The 26,003-nt window shown below is 37.2% G+C and overlaps 1 protein-coding gene across 8 annotated transcripts in view; it reads left to right on the top strand.

Moving 5' to 3' along the window:
- The window catches only part of chrm3b (cholinergic receptor, muscarinic 3b), an 82,288-nt gene that overhangs the window by 17,006 nt on the left and 39,279 nt on the right, over window positions 1-26,003 (top strand). For 5 of the 8 annotated variants that reach the window (XR_010328143.1, XR_010328147.1, XR_010328139.1 and 2 more), the window contains exon 2: window positions 9,889-9,998. The gene's annotated coding sequence lies outside the window, so the exon portion shown is untranslated. Of the gene's footprint in view, window positions 1-9,888; window positions 9,999-20,607; window positions 20,766-26,003 lie in introns of all 8 variants that reach the window. The other 3 variants (XR_010328134.1, XR_010328135.1, XR_010328130.1) reach the window with 1 other exon arrangement.

Genomic DNA, 26,003 nt, shown 5'->3' with positions numbered 1-26,003 from the left:
TTTCTGATCAAGCCTGTTTGTAAATGAGTATGGTTGTACAATGTGTTATAGACCTTAGGTCACCAGCAGTGAATTTCCATAAGGTACTGTAGGTAAAGCTTGTAAGAATGCTTGGCCATTGAGACATTTCAATTTAAGGGCATAAAAACACAAAAAGTCAAATTGACTCCTATAAACCAATGATTCATTTACTGATTATAGTCATATTTGTAAGTATTTATACCTTAATCATTCTGCCAGTGCCCCGTCAAGGTTAGGGATATGCACTCCAGCATTGAAAAGCCATGTTGGAGACAGATGGACAAATTGACATTGATGAAGTTGCACCACACAAGTGCTGGCCTTCAATGAGATATCCAGTAATTTCTGCAGTCATCCTGTTCGTGTGAACTAAACAAGTCAGTATGAGATGGGCTTAAGCTGGCTGGGACATGAGCCAAGAGTGGCAGACTAAAATCCAGGTGAAATACACTAGCGCCAGGGCCTAGAGCAGAAGCTGAGCAGAAATGAAGCTTGTGGGCAGACATTTAGAAATTAGCTGGCTAAACCAATTAGTTGGTCTTTCTGCATTAGCAGTGATGCTGCTTTCGTTGTTCTTGCAGACAGTGTCAGACACTACCAGCCAAATTGAATCATAGAGAGCCAAGAACCCTAGCTCAGATAATGTGGGATATTACAAAGAACATTACAAAAACAGCTTTACAGGTTTAAACATTTCTTTTGCATGGCTTTCCAAATGTAATAAAACCATAGAAACTGTATGGGAAAAAAAATCCTATACAGATTCCCGCACTTTCCTTTGCAAATAATTATTTTCTTGATTTCAAATCAAACAAGCTAATAAATTATATCTACATCTGGTGTTGTATTTACACGTATATTTATGATTTAGGACTGCAATGGCACATCAATTGGAAGACTGTCATTTAATTCTATAAAGAGTATGTTTTTTTGGAATGTTTTAATCAAATTAATTGCTGTGGAAGAGCCTGTACTATTGTGACCAATTAACAATGACCTGCCTCTGCAGGTTAGGTAATTTCAGGACTTGCAGTTTCATTACAATTACCTGCTTCCTTTTTAATGTGAAAACTGTTCTACTGACATAAAAGAGTGTGCTAAAGCTACAATGATGAAATATGTAATGTCATTGCAGAATAAAGTTGCAGTGATCCATTTATTAATCCATTTACGCATTATTTTTAATATGTGGCAGTGTTTATGTTCACGGTACTGGCTCTCTGCTCCAAATAAGTAATTGCCCGCTACTTTTAATGTATTAAGGCACTCAATTAAAAAGTTCATTTAACTTATTCCTGTCTGCAAGTAATATGGACTCCCTGAAATTTGATGTTCAATCCAAAATCAAAGTGGGCATGGGTACAAATACCAAAGTGCGACTATCCTTCACCAGCATAAACAAAGGGCTGAGCTTTTATGCATGCATATTTGTAAATTAAACACACACATTATAGGTCAGAAGAACTCGTTTTTAGTTTGTTTTTTGCCCTTTTTATATGTCATTTGCACAAATAAAAAAACAGTTGGTTTTAATAATTGTGCTTAAGTGCTGTAATGTCACAGTAAATTGCTGCTTTTTTTGCCATGATCTTTTGAAGAATTCGGTTTGAGTACTTTAAGAGCTTGGAGTGCTATTTTAATTTCCTCCCCTGCACACTTTATGGCACCAGGACTACAATCCTTGACAATATTTTTATCACTGATGAGTAATGTTTCCTCTGGGCACTCCCATTTCCTCCCACAGTTCAAAGACATGCAGCTAGGCTAATTGGAGAATCTAAATTGCCCATAGGTATGAGTGTGTGAGCCCTGCCATAGATTGGCGACCTGTCCAGGGTGTGTTCCTGCCTCTTGCCCAATGCACGCTGGGATAGGCTCCAGCAGCCCCCGCGAACCTGACCAGGAATAAGCGGGTACAGATAATGGATGGATGGATCATGAGTAATGTGTCCACAAGAGCCTGTCTGTATCTCGAGAGTTGTGTTTCTAGTTTCTGATATCCCATTAAATTTTGCTGAATGTGTACACCGTGACGCACCAAACTGAAGGGGCTACTGTAATAAACTCTTTATTTTTGCACAGTGAAAGAAATCTGCTGTAGAAAATGCCACTGCTGTAGTCATTAAAAGTGGAACTGATGTACATAAGCTAAGCATTGATGTTTGTGGAACAAAACAAAATATATGGTATTGTGCTTTTCCTGTTTGAACGAGTGTGGGAACGAATAAGGAGACTTTTTTATGATTTAAGAAATATTGCTCGGGGATATGTTTCAAAAAGGGGAAAAAACACTTTCATCAAATACACAGAGCACATTTGGCATAATTAGTTTTGTCTGGAAGGTTTTCATTTTTTCCCTCTCCTCTGCCCTTTCATAATAGAATTATGGCTTTTGTATCTAAAACAATCAAAGGGGTCCCTGAAGATGCACAAACACTGAGCTCTTTGCAAAAAATTTTGGGAAGCCCCTGGCTTTGTTTATTATTAGTCAATCATAGGCAAAGCATCAAAATTGCTATGAATGAAAATAAATAACATAATATAAGAACAATGCATTACCGTAAATCAAACTTTAAAAAGCATAGCCTGACGTATGTGAATCTCATACTATTCTCAAAATGTTCTCGGTTGTATCGCTGATACGTACCTTGTAAACGCAAAGCCCTGTCACTGATTTTCTCTTTGAAAAGTTTACTTCGCTGACAGATTTGACAGCTAGTTGGAAATTCCACCTTCTATATAACCTTCCTCAGGTCAGGCTAACGAGCAAGAGACAATTCTGCTGTGTCTGATTGGTGGGTGGTGAGGTCACCTGGTATCTGTGGTCAGGTGCAGCTCAAGATAGCTCAATACTGACACTACAGAAATGACTTGAACTGCCAGACCAGCACTATATATAGTATTTCCTGTCTCCAAATGACATTGGGTCACAGACAATGAGGTGACCCATGTCATCATAATAAACAAGGGCGTCAGATAGAGCATATGCTCAGCAGCAGACCGGTGTGAAAATTTTGTGATGATATTTTCTGACAGAAGAATGCACATACGTAATATAGCAGAAAAGATACTGCATACCTGCAAAATTGAAAAGGACCAATGCAAACGAGTTTAGTAATGAAAGACACAGTTCTCAATTGGTCTGTACACAGAACTGGGATTCCCCTATTCCATTCAGAAACACTGTAGCTTGGAGAGTCCTTTTTTTTTTTTTACATCACAGGTCCCTGAAAGTTAATGTACCCAGAGCAGTGTGCTTATCATCATAATGTAATGAGCTTCCTGTAATGAGCCTAAGCATATTTTGCAATGAACCTTAGCAACGGGCAGTCCTGTGTCAGGGAGGATTGTGATTATGTGATGAGAATTCTGCTGGGAACCAGGTCTCTTTATTAGCGATTGATCCTTCAGACATGCACTATTGATGCATTTGATCCCACCTAGGTAAAGATCACAGACACACGAGGCACAAATGGAAAAATAATACTGTTTCATGTTTACTTTCATTTTAGTCTTTATCCCTCCCCCCTCTCATTTCAGTCGGGCGTGCAGGAGTCAGTGGGGTCAGGGCTTGCTGGAATTCTTGGCAGAAGTACTGGTGATGCGCTCAATGGTGCGTGCATTCAGGGTACACATCAATTAGTGTCAGGGGAGATGTGGCCAGTGTTGTTATTAGGTTACATTCGATTAACTGGCCATGGGTAATAGACTTCGAAACTCATGTCATTATACAGTAGATGATCTGTAGCAAATACAAAAGGTGGAAATTTAAACCCTATGACTGTATACTCAATGACACTATTTTCCCAAGATGCATTGCTGTGGCTCATCGCCATCCTGAGCTGGCAGCTGTGCATTGTAAAAATTTTTTTACATGGTTCCATTTGATTTGCCAGTTGAGTGGACAGAACTGAAAATCATATTGTTGCATGACTTCAGCTCTCATCAAATAAAGGCTTTTTCTTCCCCAAAACATTAATCTACTGGCCTCTATGGGGTTATTTGAAATATACTTTCTTGCTTTAGACAGGTTATCAGAAACTTCTGTGAATATCTCAAATATCCTTCATTGCACTCAATAACTGTTTTGATTGGATACCGATTGGAAACATACACCAAAACTGAAATTATATATTTTTTAAAAGAATGTGAACCACCCCTTTAACTTTGATAGTGAAAAAGTAAGTGTCTCTGTCTTTCCTCATGCAACATAATTCTTTTCAGTTTCAGTAATAATTGGGTTCACCATATTTTCTTCATAACCCCTGTAAAGAAAATAAGCTTGAATTTAATTCTGAGTCAGAATTGGTTATTTGAGTCCAAGCTATAGACTCATAATATGATAATACTAACTACTTGAGGGATTGCTTAGTCACTAATCTTTGCACTGTGTATATTGCTTATATCTATCTTACTGTATATCAGTACTTTTCAGCTCGCTATGCCTGTGGGCAAATTAGAAAAGTTAATTAAGCAGATGCTATTATCTGCTATATAGCTGCTGGTCTCCTTCCTTGTTGAACCAATACGGGAAGTCACAAGGGAGGACAGCAGTCATTGGTCAGAGTTACGCAAGGAGAAATGTTTGTCCTTAGCTGCTGTAGCATACCACACTATATTCATGACTTACCATTGATATGATACAGTATTTAAAACACATCATTTGGATATTCTCATGAGGACGTATACAAGATTAATTTTATCAGTCACATTTTGTCATTCTGTCTGTCACTCGTTACGTTACAACTCCCTATAATTAATATGGCTTTTGCAGTTTTTTCTGATCAGCAGAGCATTTTGCCAATGTTTTTGGCAGCAAGACAAACTTATAATGCACATTTAAAAGTCCCTTTTCATTCCCATGTCGAGGTCACTTTCACACCTCTGCATTAATGAGCTGCCATTTTAGTAGACAGCGGTTTCACAACACAACTACCCACGCCAATCACAAATCACACAAATAGCCTGGATCTCATGATGCTGGAAGTCCTCTTTTGGAAATCCAGTCTATTTAGTTGTCTCCTTGTCTCTGGGCTCTCAAAACACATTGTATTCTCCAAAACCAACAGGAATACACAACCACAGAAGACACTGAATTAAGCATGTATTTGTGCCTAAATGTAGCAGTATCATGTGTGCTAAATTGTTTGAGTTTTTTTGCATTGATTTCTTTCAATGATCACCTATTCCACTGCAGAATTGCCAGTCACTGGCTGCGTTTGAATACTTTTGAAATGTTTCCTTTATTCTTTATCCCCGTGTATCCTTGTGACCCAGAAAAGGCTAACTGGTTGCCATGACAACAACAACCAAAATGTTTAATAAACAAAGAAATTCTTCTTCCTTTGCAACAATGCATCATGTGCAGAAATGATTTAGGCTATATGTGACTGACTAAGTCCCCATAAACACTTTGCTACAAACAAATCATTCAAATGATGACAGAAATGTGATGAATATGTATAAGAGGTGGGAAAGAGTGAAGGAAGGATGAACAAATTGTTTGTACCGAGGGAAAGATAAAATGAGTAAATTAAAGCAGGCTAATGATTATTCCAATCAATCGTTCAATGAATAAAGAAAAATCACTTGCTCATTGTATAAATTTATTCACATTAATGTTTCAGTCAGTCAGAAGTCAATAGTGCAGTAATACAAAAAATTCAAAGTGCTATTTATAATTAACCTAACAGAGTTAGAGTTAGAGGGCATATTTGCTGGTGGTTTCAAAATCAGTCATGAATGACGTTACCTCATGAATGATTCAAAAGTGAACAAGGATGTCTGCATTCTTATGAACACCTTCCTCCGTTCTCATTTCCTCATCTCCTCTCCTGATTCTCCTCCTTCTTGCTTCGTGATGCGTTCAGAAAGAAACAAAGGTAGAAAGGTAAGGAAACAGTGAAATCCCAGAAAGAATTTGAATAGTTTCTACTAGTGAAAAGCAATCCCAAGTCCCAAAATGGGTAGAGCTATAATCCAGCACACTGGCTCCTGTGGCTCATTTGTATCAGTCATGACGTATAGAGATGAAAGTCTTCCTATTAGCTCAATCAATCAGTGATTGATGGAATTATATCTCCACACATTACAGGATCAGGAAACCTCAAACCTCACATTTAGTTTTACCAGATTTAACTTAACAGGTTGTATCACTCTGAGTTTAGTGTACAATATCAATGCATCACCCCATGTAATGATGAAAAATGTAGTTCTCCAAGGGACATGTGTATTACTGTCCAGAATAAGGGCTTTGGTTTACATTATACAAATTTAGTCCACTTAGTCAAATTTGATCACTTCAAACGCAATACAGAAAGAGGAGCTAGAAATGACCCAAATGATGCCTATGCTCATTTTTTTTTAAAAGCAGAGTGACTAATTTCAGGAGCAGAGGAAAAAAAATGAGGCACATTATGCTAGGGCACATGTCTCATTAATGTTGAAGCACACTCCTGTCTAAGGAGGTGAATTACTGTACCAAGTGGATCTATTTATTTCAGTGAAAGAGAAATGCCTTGAATATTCTACTTGCGCTGCTAACAATGCTTGCAGCCGCTGTGGTGTCAGTGCTATAACAGCTTTAATATGACCTCAGGAAATCATCATTCCACACTGCAAGATGTGCTGTGCCCAGCTTAGCTGTTGTAGGAAGAGACCCGGCGAGTCGCCACTGTAGTCCAGAGTGCCCAGGAGGTAGCCTGTTGGGTTTGTGTCGGATGAATAGAGCAGTCAGTACAGCGCACACAGGGTGTTCCATGTCAGGAAAGCCTGGCTAACAAAGAGCAGAGTGGACAAAGTGGTAATGCATCTACTACACTGTTACTACAACATAGACTCTATGTGGTTTCTTTAGTGTTTGTTTTTGTATGAAATGTATTTGTTTTTTTTTCAGTTGACAATGTTTCTGCTGGCAGAAGGAATATTTCCAGCTCACTGGTTGTTTCATAAGACACAATGTCTATTTCTATCTGGAAAAACAATTATTAATGAAGTGTTAATGTTCAAAATTGTGTACAGTTAACAGAAAAGTCCAGAATGTTTTCTTTCTATACTTAGTTTTTATTCTAAACTGTAGAAGAGTTCATTTTAAATTAATTAATTGTATAGCCCCATCCTGAAAACAGAGAGATTATGTGGGCGTCACAATACAACTGTTGCATGTGACTCATGTTGGTCGTCAAATCTCTCCTCAGTTATAACAAGGCCTCTATAGAATTCACTGTGACTGAGAATCTAGAATCTCTAGTTATGATAATTACTGTGTACACAGGCAAATGGGACAGTGCTAGTAATGATCTTACATTGTATGTATATGTGTGTGTGTGTGTGTGTGTGTGTGTATGTTGGTGCACTACATAAAGACTGTTTCATTGTAAACTGATTAGAAATATAATGGTGCATTGAGAGAAGACTGTGTCATGCTAATGCAGTTGCATGCATCTTCTGTATGATGGTGTTCGGCATCATTTTGAAATTAGCATAATTATATCCCATATCATACACAGCTGTAATGTTTGGTGTGGAGATGTGTCCTGATGGTGTTCCATTTTTGCACTGCTGATATGAAAAAAGATGGCTATCAACACTTTATATGTCTTGTCTGAAAAAGAAGCAAAACATCTTTAATATCCTGCTATATTCACATTTAAAAACAAGTTTAAACTGATTAGTGTTGTCTTGTGGCTTTATTTTACTGATGTTCCTGACATAATAAATGTACTCTGTTTTGCAATTCCTTTTTGCAACAAAGTGCATTTTTGTCATTTAATACTCCTCTTTTAAAACCACTATCAGATATGGCTATGCTGTGCAGCTATCGAAACTCTATAATAGTAAATAATGGTGGTATTAATATAAAACTCCTGCAAGGAGTTGATATTTCATAATTTCATCCAAAGAAGCATAATTATAATGGCAGTGTTATAAAATTAGAAGGTAGTGCGTTTCCCACAGTTTCTGAATGTGTGGCATTATACTTTTTCCCAGCTCTCAGCAGTCTGCACAGTATGAAGCAACTGCTGGGGAAATATGAAGCCATAAAACTTGTACAATGTTGATGAAAGCTTTTTATTTATTTATTTATTTTTTGTGTGTGTGTGTGTTATTGTGCGCTGTTTAACAAGAGACAGCTGAATTCAGAGACGCTTGTTTCTCTGGCTAAAAGGACAATTAACAGCGCACAATATTTCAATGTCACAGTACTGCAATCAAAACAAAAGGTTACATTCATTTCATTGTTGAAAATATATAAATTAATTTTGTTTACTCCTGATATATTGACATATGATTATCATAAAATGAAAAGAGAAAACAAGAGCACATGATTTCGGGAGCAATAAATGCTTTTATTTTTCTGTAGGTAGCACTCAAGATGCATATGTTTATGATGCCTGTGATACTTAAAAATATGCCCTCCTCGAAATCCTGAACATTAATAAGTGGTGACTAATAAACATGACTGAAAGAAGTGGAATAATTACCGAGCCTTCCTATTATTTTAAGATTATAATTATAGAATGTAATGACATTGGAGAGAGGTTATATTAGACACCATCAGAGAGCCTTATATGGAAGTAGGACCTCATGTTGAGAGCATTGCAACATGAATCACTGGAGAGGCAAATGACCCTTTGTGCAAAATGCACCCTCCGCATTGAATCTCCTTTATCTTCATTGGTCATCTGGCCACAGTTCAGTGCATCCACTGGGTAACTAGAGTGGCATACGTTCAGGGAGGAGGCCAATCAGGAGTATATTAATTTGCCTGACAGTTTGATTATTTGGGAGCATTACAATTCCGAGGAAAAATGCAATGTGATGCCACAGATGCAAGCTATTGATAAAATCTGTCCGCGGAATGCCTTTGAAAATGTAGATCCACACAACCTCTATAGCAATCCATTCACATTGGGTCATACTGTGACCCAGTCACTTGCAATATGTATCCTCTCAGAGGGCTTGCATAGCGGCACGTGATATTATCTATGTGCTTCATAATTATTTTGTTCTGATTACATTTTTTAAGAATTTCTATATATGGCCCTGAAACCTGAAACCAGAGCAAAAGAAATGATAGGGGTACAATTTAACTTCCCCCTTGCCGGTGCCACAAATGAAAACTAGACATTTTCATATTTTACTGTAATTACAAGAAAATGACAAGTTTTGTCGTTAGGCTATAGGAGCTGTAGTTACCTTTATAGCGAATGTAATTATTAGATATAACAGTACAGCTGTAATATTTTGTACACTGTGTTGTTAGACAGGCTGTATCCGGATTTATATGACACAAATAGCGCTGGTAACTAGTCGACTGTGCACATATGCTTTTACTGCTAACTTACTTTTGTCATCAACATCAGTTCATGCAATGCTAGCTGGCCTCTCAGACTTACTGTATACCTCTCTGCTATAAGCGCAATTCTTTGTGTGTGTGTGTGTGTGTGTGAACGTACTGCAGTTTCCAGTCTGTTGGAAAGTGATGTCTACATCTCTTCAAATATGATTGTCTGGGTATTAAAACCCAGACAGGTCTTAATTTTTTGTTGTACACACCCACTGAATCCTTAGAAGACCCACTCCATTGTAAAGACTTACATAAAAGTCCTGTAGCTCCATGCTCCATGGGATACTATTTTTCACAGTATTCCAACTCTTGGATCAGCTACATTTTCAGCGCTCCTAATTTGGATCCTTTAATTGATCCTGAATCTGCAGAAAACTTTATGCAGATTTGAGTGCTGTAGACAAGAGGGAAGGCTCTGAAGCCGACTGAATGTCCCCATGCGTCCTTCCTGCGGCTTCACCTTGGGTTTTCTCCAGCTTGTTGAAATACAGTTGACCCTGTTTTTGTTCCTCCTTCAGCTTGCTGTCACAATGACACAATTGGAGGACCACGCTCCAGTGGACAGCAGGAATATTGAACTGCACTCCACCGAGAGGTGACTCCCAGGAAATTCACTGCTGAAACTTTGGTGAGTTCCTGGAATCCTTCCCAGGCAAGATTCATTTTTGTTTGTTCTTTGTTTTTTCCCCCAATTTTGATTGTTCCTGTTTTTTCTTTCATAACACTTCACTGAACTTGAATTTTATAAACTTGTGCCGACTTTGATAAAAAGCTGTTGTTGCTCCACAGTTCTGTCTGAGGACATGACACATTCTGATATTTTGTTCTTCTATAGACATGGGTAGTTTTAATTGAGATGTACTGCAATAATTTATATCAACTCAGAAATTGGCATTCTCAAGACTTAGGTTGAAGTCCCTGTCAGGGAAATCTGTTTATTCACCCTGAGCTCCCCTATAGAGCTGAGTGTATCATGAGATTCGTGCTGATTATATATGTTCACACTGTGTAAACCTCATTTCTTGTTGATTCAATTTAATTATCAGTACTGTTGATACTGTTTAATTGTACAACATGTACAATTTGTAAATTGATAAATAACTAAATAAATAATTGTGCATGTTCAGCAGATTAAGTTAGAATGAAAGTCTGTCTGGTTTTTTTTTAGGAATTTTTGTTCAACCTGAAGAGGTAATTCAAGTCAAGAATTGTATTGGCTTTTTGTAAAGCTTATTTGTGACATATGTCTTTCAGATATATCTGTTGTGCACCAATTACCTTACTAGCAATCCTCACTATTCTGTTTATTTTGTTCTTTCTTTCTTTATTTATTTATTTACTTACATACTTACTCTACCTACATATTTGTAGCTATTGGCTAGTTGAATTTTTTGACCGTTGCTTTTGTGACTGGTGGTTGCTTTCTAAAATCAGTGAACATGTCTTCAGTTTTAGACACATTGAATGAGTTCTCGCACCATTTAACAAAATCCTCCACTACACCATGTTAGAGGCTGACAATGACAGATTCGCCAGCAAACTTTATGATGTGTATATCCTCATACTGGCTCTGACACTCATCTGTATAGAGAATTTACAGGATGCGGGATAGGACACAGCCCTGGGGAGACCCAGTAGATGAGTAAAGTTGCTCAGATGTACAACCATTGACACTTAGACTTAGAAATCTATTAGAAAAATCTATCAAAAAATACAAAATCCAACAAACAATGCTTCAATCTAGTGAAGAGCCTCTCTGCTAAAAGATGTGGTTGAATACTGTTAAAAGCAGAATAAAAATCAGTGAACAAAAGTCTACATTGTGTCATGGGGTTTTCCAGGTGCGTAAATAAAAGGCAAAGAAGTATAAGAGTTGCACCTTCAACTCTTCTTTCTGATCAATCACATTTTTGCTCTTATCAAATGACTTCATCACCGGAGAGGTCATGCTGATGGAAGGATACAACTCTAAGGGCCCTGGATTCACAATGGCGGTTTGTGCAGGAGAAAATGGATGAGATTTAATGCCTGTTTGTAGGTTTTCATCATTTCCAAGAGCATTATCTGACATGACACTGTATGAATGTGCATATGACTAGGGCCAGGTGTGACCTCAGCTTCTGCTCCATTTGAATGCGAGCAATTTCATTTGTACAAAAATATGTGTTTTTCCATGTACTGTAAGAAGTTACTTACATGACATGTTAAGGACTAGATTCTGTCCTTTCATGCTCTTCCCATGACTCACTATGCTGAAGAAAAGCCCCAATCCGCATGGGAAAGAAGGAAAAGATTAGTTCCAGGAGGTGTTCATGAGCTGAACACTCCAGGGCCTTTGTATTTTTAGAATAGCTTAAACTCCACATACATGTACACTGCCACCTCCTAGCCTGTAAACCTCTTCTGCCATTTAGTAGGGCTGATTTTGTCAAATGGCTGAATGGATAGATTTGATTGTAAAGTGCACACATGCACCATTTTTCACAGGAGGTATCTGATTTACCAATATGAGTGGGAAAGTACTTTAGAAAAGTTACTTATGACAGCTCCAGCCTTTTGCTTTCTTGTGTTAAAAAAGTAACGTTGTAGGATTTGGTATTTTGACGGTGAGTTGATGTGAATGTTTGGAAACCCTTTCATGCGCTACACCACTCCTATGAATAATAGAATCATATACTGTTCATTGCTGAGATAGGCAAAATGATTTGCTTTGGCAGGATACCCAACTACCTCTTTAACTCATTTAACTGGTTATATTATATAGAAGTGCAGTCATATTTTAAGTGTATCACAGTTCATAGCTTTGTGTAGGCAGCATGTAGTCAGAATTGAAACTATGCTTTTCCAATAATGGCATGTTATGTGGCATTCAACAATGTTTTCCACATTCATTTGATAAACCGAGCCCCATACGTGCAGAAATATAAATAACAAGCTCCAATTCACTGACACAAGAATGGCATTTTAAATACAGTGACTCAGTGAGATAATACTCTAAAAATGTAATTTAAATGCAAGTGTCATTGGGATTGAAGTCAGTTGGTTTGGTTTTTTAGGAACAAGCAGGATGAAACTGAGGTGATTTAGACCTCTTTTGTTGGTAACATAATAAAATGGTAGCTGAACTGTTTAAAGCAAGTACCCTGGGCCATATAACCATCCAGTCATGAGGTGTGCCTGTTATATACTGCATTCCTGAAAATGACTCTTACATCATTACACTCACTTCAAAGAATTATACATTTTTTTCTAATCTGTCACGCTAAAATTTATTTGTGCACGGTTTCATATCCATTATGTTTGACTATTACACAGCTGGTGGATTTCAGGACGTCGATGCACATATATGTATTTTTGTCATATTTGTATCTTAAATTTATGTATTTTTAATTTTGGTACAAATATAATTTCTGAAAGGAGATTCTCGTTGAATCCAGATTAAGTGAGCCACAGAGGTGTGAGCATAATCTAAAAATAAAAGACCGAAATGTTCATTGTATTAGGAAGTCATCATTGGACATTGATCCTTGGCAGTACATTGTCACCTTATTTTTGTGGTGGCTGTACCCGCAGATACATTTGTAATGAGACCATAATGTACAAAACAGGTTGTCGGAGGAGTGAAATGTCTTTGGCTTGAGATTCACTACAATCTCAGTGGTCAATCAACAAGAATGTGACTATTAGTTCTTCCTCCTGAGCACTCTATATCTGGATTCCAAATGGACAATTTACTGTAAGGTAACTGACAGATGCCTGTTGTTCAAGGGTTGTAATTAATGTCCTCATTAGAGAGCTATCTGTGCAATCAAATTATAAGTATCTGATTTGCATAAAATCAACCCCCTCAACATTTCTTAAAAATAAAGGCAATTATATATTTTGCGTCATAATTGAAGTATCTAAAAAAAAAAACATGAAACTTGAAATTGCTACAGACCAGCATTGCTTAGCATGGATCTTGAGGATGCACTTTGAATGCTTGCTTTAATTTTTGATGGACTCTTTAATTTGGCCAGTTTTATTGTGCTGTTTAGGTAATACAGAACCTGATAATTCTTCATTATTTCTGTAATTGTTCTACTTTTGGAAGTCTGTCTGTGCTGATAAAAGTCATTCTATAAAGATAATATTTACTTTGAGTTGACTTTGTCTTTTTAATATTTCTCCTTAATCGAATCCAACGGCTTGATTGGGTGAGTTCAGTTAAATTCATTGTTTAATTTCTTGTTTTAGGTTCCGTCAAATTAATAAGCCCGTCTCTTGTTTTTCATTTACACTTACATTTTAATAGCAGCACCTGAACAAAAAAATGTTCATCGATGAATGGCCTTGGTAACTTCTGGCTAGTGCAAACAAATAAATATAAAAAACAACAGTTTAACAAAAACAAACATTTTGATTTAAAATAGCAAGATGGAGTCATCATATCTACACTTCCTTCGTGATATTTTGGTTTTGGAAGGAAAGTAGTTATTTACTGCAGTTTTTACATATTGCTTTTTCCAAAATTACCATTGCATTAGCATGAAAAATTCAAAGTTTTATGAACAGAACACAATTGAGTGATAAGTATAGACATTTATACACCGCATACTCCTTCGGCAGCCTCTGTTCCTTCTTGAACTCGTCTGAGGCAAGATGTCACTCACGGCATCCTTCAAAAATAAAAAATAAAAAAGCAATGGAATCATCAAAAATTATAAATATTACAGTCATCGTTCAGAATACAAAAGAACTGGGCAGTTGCCAAGGAGCCAATAAGGGCTTGAATAACTCATACTCTCTCTCTCATCACTGAATTTGGACTTCAAATTTCCATTACTTTTTTGCTAAATGAACAAAAAGGATGAGGTATGACAGTTTGACACATTTCAAGATTTGCAAAATGTAACTTAAAACAAGCTCATATTTTCTACTTCCGAAAAAGAAAGAAGATTTCTGTTTACAAGGATAAAACGCTTGTTAAGACTGATTTTTGCAGCATGTATAATTAGTTGTTGCAGTATTATGTTAATAGAATGAGCTTTCTGTTGTTTCTTGGACAATCATGGTTTTGCAATAATGCCTTATAATGGACTAACACAGGGGCCATAATGTGTGCTTTAGCAATTAGTGCTACCATTTGAAATGGGCTATTAATCAATCTGGTAGGTACACAGTAAGCCCACTCAGACGGTTCTAAAATGTGGTTTGATGACGCATGTCTTTCGATGCATATGTGCCTTTCATGTGACACACCTTGTCATTTTCATTGCCTCTGTATCTCCTGGGAGCCACCTGGTTGAGTCACTCAAACCGAACAATGTCTAGCGGAGTAGATGTACTTTTACAACCGCACACACAGTCAGATTGATATGCGTGGTGCAGTCTCATCGGTTCTGAAAATAACTCTGCGTTTGTGATGTGGTAAATGTGTCATGGTCTATGCAGTCATAGATTTCACATCTTGATGGCAATGGAACAAATCCAGATTTCACTATCAAAACGATATGCGTGATAACCTCCCCTCGGCAAGTAAAATTAATCCACAGAAATTATTAAAAGAAATAATGATGAAAGAAAACCAGCCCGAGTTTTCATTTAGAGGTGGTTGATTTCTTTCTGGGGCAGCACATTCAAAATTTAATTTAGCTGAACTCTACAAGGGTGGGCTAGTCAACCAAAAACATCATCAGAGCCAAGAGTGTTTGGCTCTTATGTGCAGCTACAGTAATATGCTTAGAGTCTTTAACTAATTCCCATTACGTGCCTATATCAGCAGCTACTGTACGTATGTAATAGCCTGACCCACCGTCTCAGGACACAACCATTGTCACAGAGCAATTTGACATTGCCCTAAAGTGAAGGAAATTAACATGCAAACGAACTGCACCTTTCCGACAATGAATAATTTCTCTACATTAACAGGCACATCAAACAAGTGCTTATCAGCCGTTCGGCACACCGACTCCAGTGAGATTCAATGCACTGAGCAGCAAGCAAATAGATTCAGTGCACAATCAGGAATACACAGCACTTGGCTTGAGCTCCAGCCAACAATCTTGCAGTAGGGCTGAAAAATTTTTAAAAAATTAAAAACTTCCGTCTGAAGGTTCAAGACATCTTTCTAGGTGATTTTCAATGGGTATAATTAACGAATCAAAACTGAACGCACGTTTCTCAAAAAACAACTGCGCAGTTTCAGTGCGGAGGCAATTTGTATGTGACCTTTGTTATAATAATGCCGGTGTTCCTTGTCTTCCGCGACACAATAAGTAGAGAATTTTAGAAACGAAAGCTTGACATTAAATTTCTCTTCTAAAATCCACTGAATCACTATAAAAACCTGAGGCACAAAGCCTTTAAATAAGGTTCGGTGCTGAAAGGAATCCTAGCTATCTCCTGACAATGCCAAGCGATGTGGCTCGCGGCACTTTTCTTCATATTGTCAGTAAACTTGTGTCGCTGCTTCCTGGGCCTCAGCACGTTGTACCAGGATATTACTGTGTGCGCTTCATAAAGCTCCCGAACGGAGACGAGAATAAAACACGGTCGGACTATATCACCACAAATGAGGTTTCTAGAGCAGAACGAATCAAAACAACAGAAAAATGTACTTCATAAAAATGTCCCTGAACACTAGCCCATATTTTTTTGGTTCAAGATCTGTGGAAGACCTCGGGTTGTTTTTGGCTTATCTTTCGGCCCTCTCAGTCGGGCTGAGGCACGGCTGTCCAGAAAGACTCGAGCGCGGAGCGTGTGCGCGCGCGTCTTCATCGACGCGATGAGTGCTGTGAAAGTCACCTCTCCCCCGTCTTTGCGCTACAGGTTCGCAGCCTGAGCTGCCTCTTCGTCAAATAGCGTTCCCTCTTGGTTTGCCTGGCAGCGGTGTGAATTGAACCGTAATCCTGTTACTCGGTGAAGGTTTGTTACCATTTTGAAATGCTAGTCCTAGGATATGCATTCAAGTATGAGTCAACACTGCTCTTGTCACACTGAGCACACACTCTGTGAGGTTAAACTTCAAACACAACAGCAGCAATGGGCAGTCTAAACACAGAAAATAGGAATGTAAGTGTGCTCACGAGTATTAGGCTGTAGTAGCAAAAAAATGTGAATAGGCAGTAGAGAAAAAATAAAATGAATAAATTAACAGAATCACCATTGCTTGAATGTGTTTAGTATTGTGAATTTAAGCAAGCAACAAACTTCAGTACTTTAATTGTTAATTTCTCATTTTTCATAATTCTTGAACATTTTCTGCTCAGCCTAGAGTTCTGTTTCATTATAGTTTTTCTACCTGTTGATAGTTCTCCCTGGTGTGTATTGTGACACTGCAGCGGGGTAACTTCCACCATTAATTTTCCCTCAAACTGACTGTTCATTCAGTGTTGTACAAATCTTTAATACTTCTGGAATGTTTTGTTCCATTTGAATGCAGTTTCTAGCTAAGTAGCAAATGAATTATTGCATTTGTGCAATTATTTAATTTGTTTGTAGTCTTAATTTCTAAGTGTGTTAAATGACCATTAGAAACATCAGGAATGGGCAATTACACACTTTGGTAACTGAAATATTAATTGATATACTAAGTGCAAGCTGTCAAATTGACACAACAATTTCAGATAATGCACATTTCAATTCATCATATTTAATTATGTTACTTTTTCGGACCATGACGCACTGTGAGAGTAAGTGGAAAATTCCTTCCTGAGAAATGTTAGGTTTGTCGAAATCCTCACTGTTTCTATGAGTATGAGTTCCAAATGAGTGGCTGCATTTCAATTTTCAGTTGAATATACAAGACGAGTGTTGTTAGATTGTAAAGTAAAACCTTTCCCTGTGAAGCTAACTCGACAGTTAAGCTGACATTACTGTGTACATCTTCATTATAAATGGCTGATGAGAAGGCACTGTTCTATTAATAGAAATTTCAAGATACTTGAAAAATTTCTTAAGATACTTAAGAGTGCATGTGGGGATGGGACTCGAAGACTGTGCCTTTTAGACAATCTTGCAATTATATGCATAGGTTACCCTCAAGTAAACTTTCATTCAGGAGACACTTCTATCCAGAGCAGCTGGCACAGCTTGCATTTTTGACAATTTTTTTAGCTGCTTATTCTACTGATGCAATTCAGGTTAAGCACCTTGGTCAAAGTTACAATGACAATGCCCTACCTGGGGATTGAACCTGAAACCTGAAATTTGTTGCATTTGCTAACAGAGCACATGCTCACGCCTCTCAACAACGAGATGTGTGGGCGTGTAGACATGGTTGCCTACCCTGAAACCAAATGAAACCAAACATCCGAAGCGAAAATACTGGCTAACACTTTAATGTTTATTATTTCATTTGAACACCTTTCTTTAGATGTTGTGACGTGGTGTGACACTCTGCTCATAAACTCCCACTGAAGCAGATATTGTGTTATATTGTGTTTTCTGTAAACCGCAAATGAGGGCTATAAGGAAAGAATAATAAGAACTTTTACGGGTGTGGGGGTGTGGTGGGGGGGGGGGGGGGGCTGTGATACTCATTTTACAATGACAATAGTAAGATTGTTATCACAAAAAGATAATAACGTGATATTCCTATTCACCTTGCTGCCATTTATAGTATTCTTAATTTGTATTTAGTATGTGCATTTAGCAAAACACATTTATAGAATGACAAAGAGGATTGATTCTGATTGATCACAGTAAGGCACACAAATTACTTTGAAGTAAAATAGAAACAGAAAGGCCCTTCAGAGCCCTGTTGGCAGTGCTAAAAATGCGCAGACATTTTCATGATTCACACAAACAGTTGGTGCCTCGGTACTCCATGAAAGCAACAGCCTGTCAGGGCTCCACGGATGCCCGGAGACTTGTAAAGGAACAAAGGCGCCGACTAGTCATTGGCCAACATAAATTAAAGTTTTTGTTGAATGTTAAGTTTCGGCTTTTCAGCAAAAACTATTTTGAAAGATGTCCATTAATTTAATTCTTATTAGTACGTAAGTAAGATGAACTGGCAAATCGGCTTTAGCTGGGATTCACAGGACTGGATTCAATCAAATTTGTTTTCTTAACTTTGACTTCAAAATGTTACTTTCTTATGGAAGAACGTTTCTTCCACAGACATTTTTGAGATTTCCGAAGTTGTGAACAGACTTTGCATATAATTGTGGCCTGTGTACAACAAAAATTGTCAGTAACTTTTTAATAAATCACAATCAGAAACATTTATTTCTTCAGTGCTATATGTTCTGAGACGTTGTCTTGCCAAACAGCGTTCATATGTTTTCGTAAGTGCTTAAGGGGAAGAGCTGATTGAAGCTCGTCTTTGTGAGTGAAATGAAGCATACATCTTGATTCAGGCTGGGCCACTGTGTCTTAAGTAACCCATTCACAGGAATATGTTACTTCTGACTCAGACTGCTCAAAGTAATGTTTCTTTTGTATTCATGGTATCATAACTATGTAGGTAATCTGTTTTACTGTTTATATTAATGTTTATGATGTGCACATGATATATTCTAGCAGACTTATATCAAGACCCATGTGATCTGCCTAATGAGTCATTTGCCTCAGCACAGAACAAAAACAAAACCCTTTGCCTCTAAGCAGACTAGATATAAAACCTATTGGATTGTATATGTTAATGGGTGATAAGAGAAGGCTAATGTGCTCGTATTTTACACTTTTTCCCCAAATGACCATTCCAATAGTGAGATTTATAATTCAGTTGAATGTTATAAATATTGAATGTTAGAGTAACACTTTCTTTTACAATTGGTTGTCAAAGAGATGCGTGCCTTTCAACGTTAACTGTCACAGACAAGACAATTGTAGGAATTGTGATTGAATAATGTACAGTACAGGGCAGACATTTATTAAAGCTATGTTTGGTGAGATAAGGTTCACAGCATGAAAGCACAGAACATCCTGGCCGGAAATCAGGCAGCCAAGAGAGGGACTTTATCACTGTAATAAAAGATAAAGTAATAAAAGTGCCTTCTGAAAAAAACGTACAATGTATAAGTATTATTGAAACAAAAAAAAGGAAGTAAAGAAAACTGAAATTCTCTGTCATTGATATTGCTATTTGCTAACAATGATTTGTTAATAGCTTGTGATAATTCCTCTCACCCTCCAATCAATTTTCCAATTATTTTTTGACACAGTTTTTTCCTCATAACTTTACTCATTTCTTTGTCCACATGCAACAGTGTGGCCTACTAACAAAGCCTTTCAACTTTCAGTGCCTGAGTTTCAGAAGAACATACGATGGGAGAATACTCTGAAGACTGAATTGATGATTCTGGCTTTAATTAGTATAGCCTGTATTAGTGGCATCATCAGTTCTTTACAGGCTATGCTAATCTATGCCAGAATCAGCAATGCAATTGGGACCAGAAAATCCATCATTTTGTCGGTTTAATATTATGTAATTGATGTGCAGTATACACAATTGCATTAAAAGAATGATAATATTAATGTATGTGTTAGCTACATGACTTTTCATTTGACGTGTTTGTATAAAAGTGATTACAGCTGTAATCAGTTTCTATTAAGTTTCTCTCAGTATTTGTATTTTCACAATAAATGTGGCCATTCACTTGAAGAATGACTGAGTTTGTTCAGGGGCTAGTTCATATCCAGTCCAGTGTAACCTATTTATTTGTCTCTTGGCACAGTATTTTACTGTTGCTTGGCAGTATATTTTGAATGGTGATTCAATGATGGCCAATGTAATGAAGTCTCAGATGAAGGTTTTTACATTTGTATGCATGGCGTTTTTGGAACATCTTTGATAATTGTTAAGCCACAGCCAGAGAATCCAAATGTGCACTGATTTAAGGGTTTCTATGTGTCTTTACAAAGGGATTGATGACAGTCTGACTTGCTTGTTCATGTCATGCAATTGAAGATTGTTCTCTTTCAGCCTTTGTAAAGCAGAGATCTGTTTGCTCATTCAGCAGAAGAAATATTTACACAAAGTATTGAATGGTGCTATGCTGATGAATGAATTCCATAATCCATTAGCTATTGATCTCCAGCTTCAGAGGTCAGCTGGTGGGCTGGTTGGAAAGCAATTTGTACATTTCTTCTGTTTCTCTAAATAGGTCAGTTTTTGTTTGCAAATGCATATTGTAAGTGTGTAAATAGATGTGCGTATGTTGCTAAATTACGCACTCTCATTACAATGTCTGAAGCCAGACATATCAAATTGTGTCTCCTCCTGACTTAATTTCCATGTCTTTGTAAAGGAACACTGCATGTGCATGGCACAGGAGGTGCTGTAATGTTAATATGCATCTGCGGGAATCCAGGCATCTTGGAGCGGGACAAAGGGAGTGGATACACATTCCGATCATCTTCCGCAATCCCCCAAAATCTAAATCAGTATCTTAAAGACTGTAGATATGCGAATCTCTTTTATTTTTTATTCTCTCTCTCTCTCTATCTCTCTCTCTACTGCAGACAAGAACCATAACATTTGGGAAATGGAGAAAACATTTCAGAAGTGTTCTTAATGTGTTCTTAGTGTTGTTATTAATAAATCGTAATGATGTATTAATTGTAGTTGCAATTATTAGCAGCAGTAGTAAGATAAATTGTAATAATTCCTGTATTGTTGGGTTTTCTTAGCCCTAATTATGGACAAGTATTCCCTGGTAATCAATGCAGTTACACACATTTGATTTGCACTTGAGGTAATGCTAATGTATTTTTCACACTCTTTTTAAATGTGATCAATTCTTAAAATATGGCCATGATGTGAACATTTCAGTTTCACTTCTGATAATGACTCAACTGTGCAAGAACATTAACATATTCTTAAAATGATGGCAAGTGGTTTTACAGCTAGCCCCAAGTAGCTAGGAAAATGAACTTGTGGAAACATTACCAGTTATTCTCTATGAGCTGTTTTTCATACTTTGTGGATCACATACTTGATATATGGTCTATTACTTAATCTATACAGAATTTCTTTTTTATTTCATGGAAACATCAGAGGGTTTTATTTGTATTTAAATGTACTAAAATACTGATCATGTTGTAGCTGAACATGAAACATGCATGTTTTGCATAATGTGGCAATGATGTTTCCTACTTTAAAATCGTCTCAGGCAGCTGTGTGCAGCACTTGTAAGAAAATTGAAGAGGGGTGTTTGAAAGAACCATATGGTGCCATCGAAAAAAGTAGTTATTTTCTAGAGCTACAGATTCTGCTGTGCTACATTAGACAGCATCCATTGAATTACCTGGAGTCATTTTATGTGGGTGGCTGGACTAATGTATCATTAGTCTCCAATACAGTATTGCTTTTTCAATAAAAAATTAGCCCCCCTCATTAAAGTAATGAGTTGCCTTCACACACAGGGATAGATGCTTGATTAAGATGTCTGGGTTAATGAGTGTATTTTTTCAGTTTAAGCAGATGGGGGACCTGCTTAAACTGAAAAAATATGGGGATGGGGTTATGTCTTCATAACATACGAACATTCAGACAAACATCAACATTAGTCTGAATTTGTCATGGTCTTCCTAGCATGGTGATTCCTAAAATGGTGATTTCCCAGCATTTTGTGATAGCTAGGAAAAACAGTGCGGAGGCCAAAAGTGAGAAGTGCACAGCTGTTGGTTTCTTTTGAGAAAAAAAGGGCTCAGTTGAACAGGGAAAAGAAGCTCTTTGGAAAAATGCATTTTGACACATGTGCCCCATGTAGAATGTTAGGAATGTGAGTGTCAGGGCACGCCGGACAATTAAAAAGCGGCTTCACAGTGTGAAAGTCCCCTTTTGAGAGCCGAACGGGACGCGAGGGTTTCCCGAAGACGTGGGATATGGGAAGCGCCAAATAAGGGGTCCTGCGTGTTTTCGTACCGCTGTGGTGACGTTATGAATGGTAGTGTCAATTACATCGTTTTGCCCGCCGGCCAAAAGTAGCATAGATACTAAAAAATTAAACACGCACATTTCATCTAGGCATGTTTTAGACGGCGTGCATTACATTGTGAAATTTGGTCTGCTTTTTAATCACACAAAGGGTTTGTTATATTAAAAAAAAGCTAAGCACGAAAATATGTTTATTGCGTTTTAGAGCTCAATAGCGCTGTCTTATATAAATTACCTTTCATTAGGCAATGGTATTATGATACTAGGAATCCGTTATGCTTCGGAACCTGTTTTCGGGCATTTGGCTGCAGAGGGACGTCAAAAGCAGTTTTGCAGAGAGTGCTATTCAGTTGACAGCTCTTAACAATGATTGAATCTCTGCTGGGGAGGGGAAAGCTTGGTGTAAAAAGGAAACACCAGCCAAGTCAACCAATATGTTTTTAATGAGCATTCACATTAGAAGTTTTTTGTTCTGCTCCTCAGGAAAACAGGCTTTAGTACCTTATATTTCACTGTCATATGATTGGCAGTCAATGCAGTGATTTGTATTCTGGAAATGAATGGATTATTTTTGGTTTGCTTTATGCTCTGCATATGTCTAAAATGTATCACAGTTCACAAGTAATAAATTATGTAAGTATTAATAAGTCATCTAATAAGTAATAAATAGCTTGTTATTGTAAGTAAATTGCATACCTGACGCTGATTAAGGCTGTTTTTCCTGCAGTGATGGCTGTTTTAGGTAGTGGGAATTTCTGTTTATGCTTTTGTGAAGTTTATATACATCTGTCGAACTATACAAGTCAGATTCAAATTGCACAAATTTCGTTTACACAGACATAAAAGAATGTTGCTCAAGGCAATTATATAAAAAATGACCATTAATTCTCAAACACTGGTAGAACATGTAACATAGCGAATCATGATAAAAATATAATTAAGTGAATCACAGTGAAATCCTCCAACGGTCAATAAAGTCTTCCCTATGAGAAGGTCAGGGTACATCTCAATAGGCATCAAAAAGCAAACCTAAACAGCAGTGACAGCAAGTACCACAGTTATAATCCTCCTTGAGCTATCAGGAAGAGTGAGTTACAAAATGAAAATGAATTTGCATAATCCACAATCCTACTCTACTACTGCCGAATACTGATTGGCTGGGGGAAAAATTACTGATTTCTACTAAGAAACTTAAACAATGTCTGTCTAAAGGGAACCCTGGTTTGCTGAGTTGCGAATATTACATTTTTTTGCTATTTAAAGCAGCTACAGCTGCAGAATACAGACCATTACTCAAAAAGTAAATATATTATTATTATTATTATTATTATTATTATTATTATTATTACCCCAATGTAATTCCAGGGGTACCCAAGAACGCAAGCAGAGTGTTGAGCAGTAATATTCCATAGGCAGTAATTATCAGGGTTTTCCCTGCTCTTTCTGAGGGCATTAATTCATTTGATAATTTTGGGTTTTCACTTGAATAGCCAGGCAAAGTGAACAATGTGGCTGTTTCACACAAAGAATGGGTTTAATCACAAGAAATGTAAAGTCAATGTACTGTGTAGTAGTTTTTTTTATATATATCTAGCCTGAGTTTAAATGCCCTCTCAGACAAAAAAAAATTGTATTATTCCACGGCACGATGTGCTACATTAATTTGGCTTTGTCTGTTATGACTGTGTACCCTGATGTAAGTACTAAATATACAGAAGGCGGCTAAAACATCCCAAAAGTTTACTGTCAGCTTTTCCATAGTTTCCATAGTTCCTCTGAAGTTGAAAAAAACACATAAGCCCACACATTAAGTATTAGCTTCCAAAGATATACTTAGTATTTGGTATTTTATTACTTTTTTTTCTTTTAGTTTTCAATACAGTTTAATCAAATTAATCTGAAAGCAGTCCAAAGCAATAGGGTCTTATCTCCGTCTATGATTTTTGTGCTTCACTGTGTGAAGCAGGCATCTGTCTGGTTACTTATCCTAATATTTGCAGTCTGATAAAGTAATCTCCAACGAGAGCACTAATTAATATTGCAGAGCTATAACGAATGTGCGTTGCAGTCAAGGACACAATGAGCCAGAAGTTAAGAGCCTCTCCGTGGTGGACAGGGCTTAAGAAGGTGCAATAACTCTGCGGAGGTCACACAGTACATCAGATTCCCACAGTCGCCTGGATTCAGTCAACATTTGTGCTTAACATTCACTGACAATTAAACACAAGTTTTTTTTTCCACAGTATTGTATGTTCAACAGTCCTTATAATTACCATTCTAATATTTTCTAAATATCTGAATATTAGTTTTGAAACAATTTCAAAGAGAAACCAAAAACATTAATCATCGCCATCCTTGCTTGAATTTCATTGTTAAATCCGAACCAGGAATATTCAGAACATGTGCAAAACATGTTCATTTTACAGATTGCTGAACATTGCGTTCTGTTATTATTCCCCTCAATAACAGCCATGTCATATTGTCTTTCCTTTTGAAATTACAGGACATTTTAAATGCTGTATTAAGTATTCATGGGATATACTGCATATTGCAGTTGAACATCACTGTGATGTGCATAAATGTATTTCCATTAGATACATTTTAACCAAAAGTGAATGGACTTGTTGTTAAGAAGTAACATTCTTTCTGAAGGAAAAGCAAATTATTATTTAAGGCAGCAGTATGTAAGCAGTCCTGTGTGTCATTTTTTTCTATGAATATGTGAGTGGTGTTACACAGATTGATCTCTGTCAATATTTAACTGGTGGTTGAAGGCTGTCAGCATTGTGTCCCCTGAAAGTAAATGATTTTAAACACTTTTTACTCCTCTTTTTTATTTTATTTTTCTTTATTTATTTTTTTTACTTTTCTCCACATTTGAAATTCTCAATCATATTCACAAGACCACCCTGTAGCTGTGACTTCCAGTATCAATTATACAGAGTGCAGACTAGCGTTAGCGTGCTCTGAAGCATGAGCTGCCACTTTCCCTTGCTCTGCAGTCCGCTAGCTAAGCACCGCCGCCTCGGAGCTGCAGGCTAGGCCATGCCCCCACTCCGTTCAGCTGGCTCCTGAGATTTCTCACTTCATTTATTCTCACAATGGAAAAGTAATCATAATTCTGGCAGGATATTATGTAGGTCACCCACTGGCCATACTCAGTATCACCACAGTATAGATAACGCACCTAAATAACAGTTCATGTGGATACAGGATAATGAGGTTTTAAGGAAATTAAAAGCTGATACAATTTTACTTAGAGTACAGTCTGTGCCTGCATTTTTTACATAGTTTTTTATTTGCATTCACAATAATGTTCCATTTGCCTGTTTTTTTCCTAAATTCTCTATTAAGCATCTAAGTTTGGATGTTTGACCTTATTCCAAGTGTCATCACGATTTCCAGTTGAAACTCAGATTCTGGCCACAAGATCAGCTGCGGAGTGGAGATACAAATAATCTCTTTGGCTCTTGAACTCAAACCTGAAAAGTCCTCATCCCAAACTGCAAATTATTTTGCCATGGTGAATGCTTATACATGTATATAAAGATGTCCCACTGATAAAACTTATTTGAAAGGGAAAATCAACCTTAAATTCCATTTTTATTTCCCATCCCAAACTGACCATCCAAAACTATACAAGCACTTATCAAAAGACCACCTACCTGTAGCTGTTTGCACTGCAAATACCATTGATTATGCATCAGCCAAGTCTGAGATTGAACTGCAAGTCAAATATTGTGACTAGAGAAAAAAAATGGCACT

This window comes from Anguilla rostrata, chromosome 2 (assembly GCF_018555375.3).
Source record: "Anguilla rostrata isolate EN2019 chromosome 2, ASM1855537v3, whole genome shotgun sequence".
NCBI lineage: Eukaryota > Metazoa > Chordata > Actinopteri > Anguilliformes > Anguillidae > Anguilla > Anguilla rostrata.
This window is presented reverse-complemented; position numbering and strand designations above follow the sequence as displayed.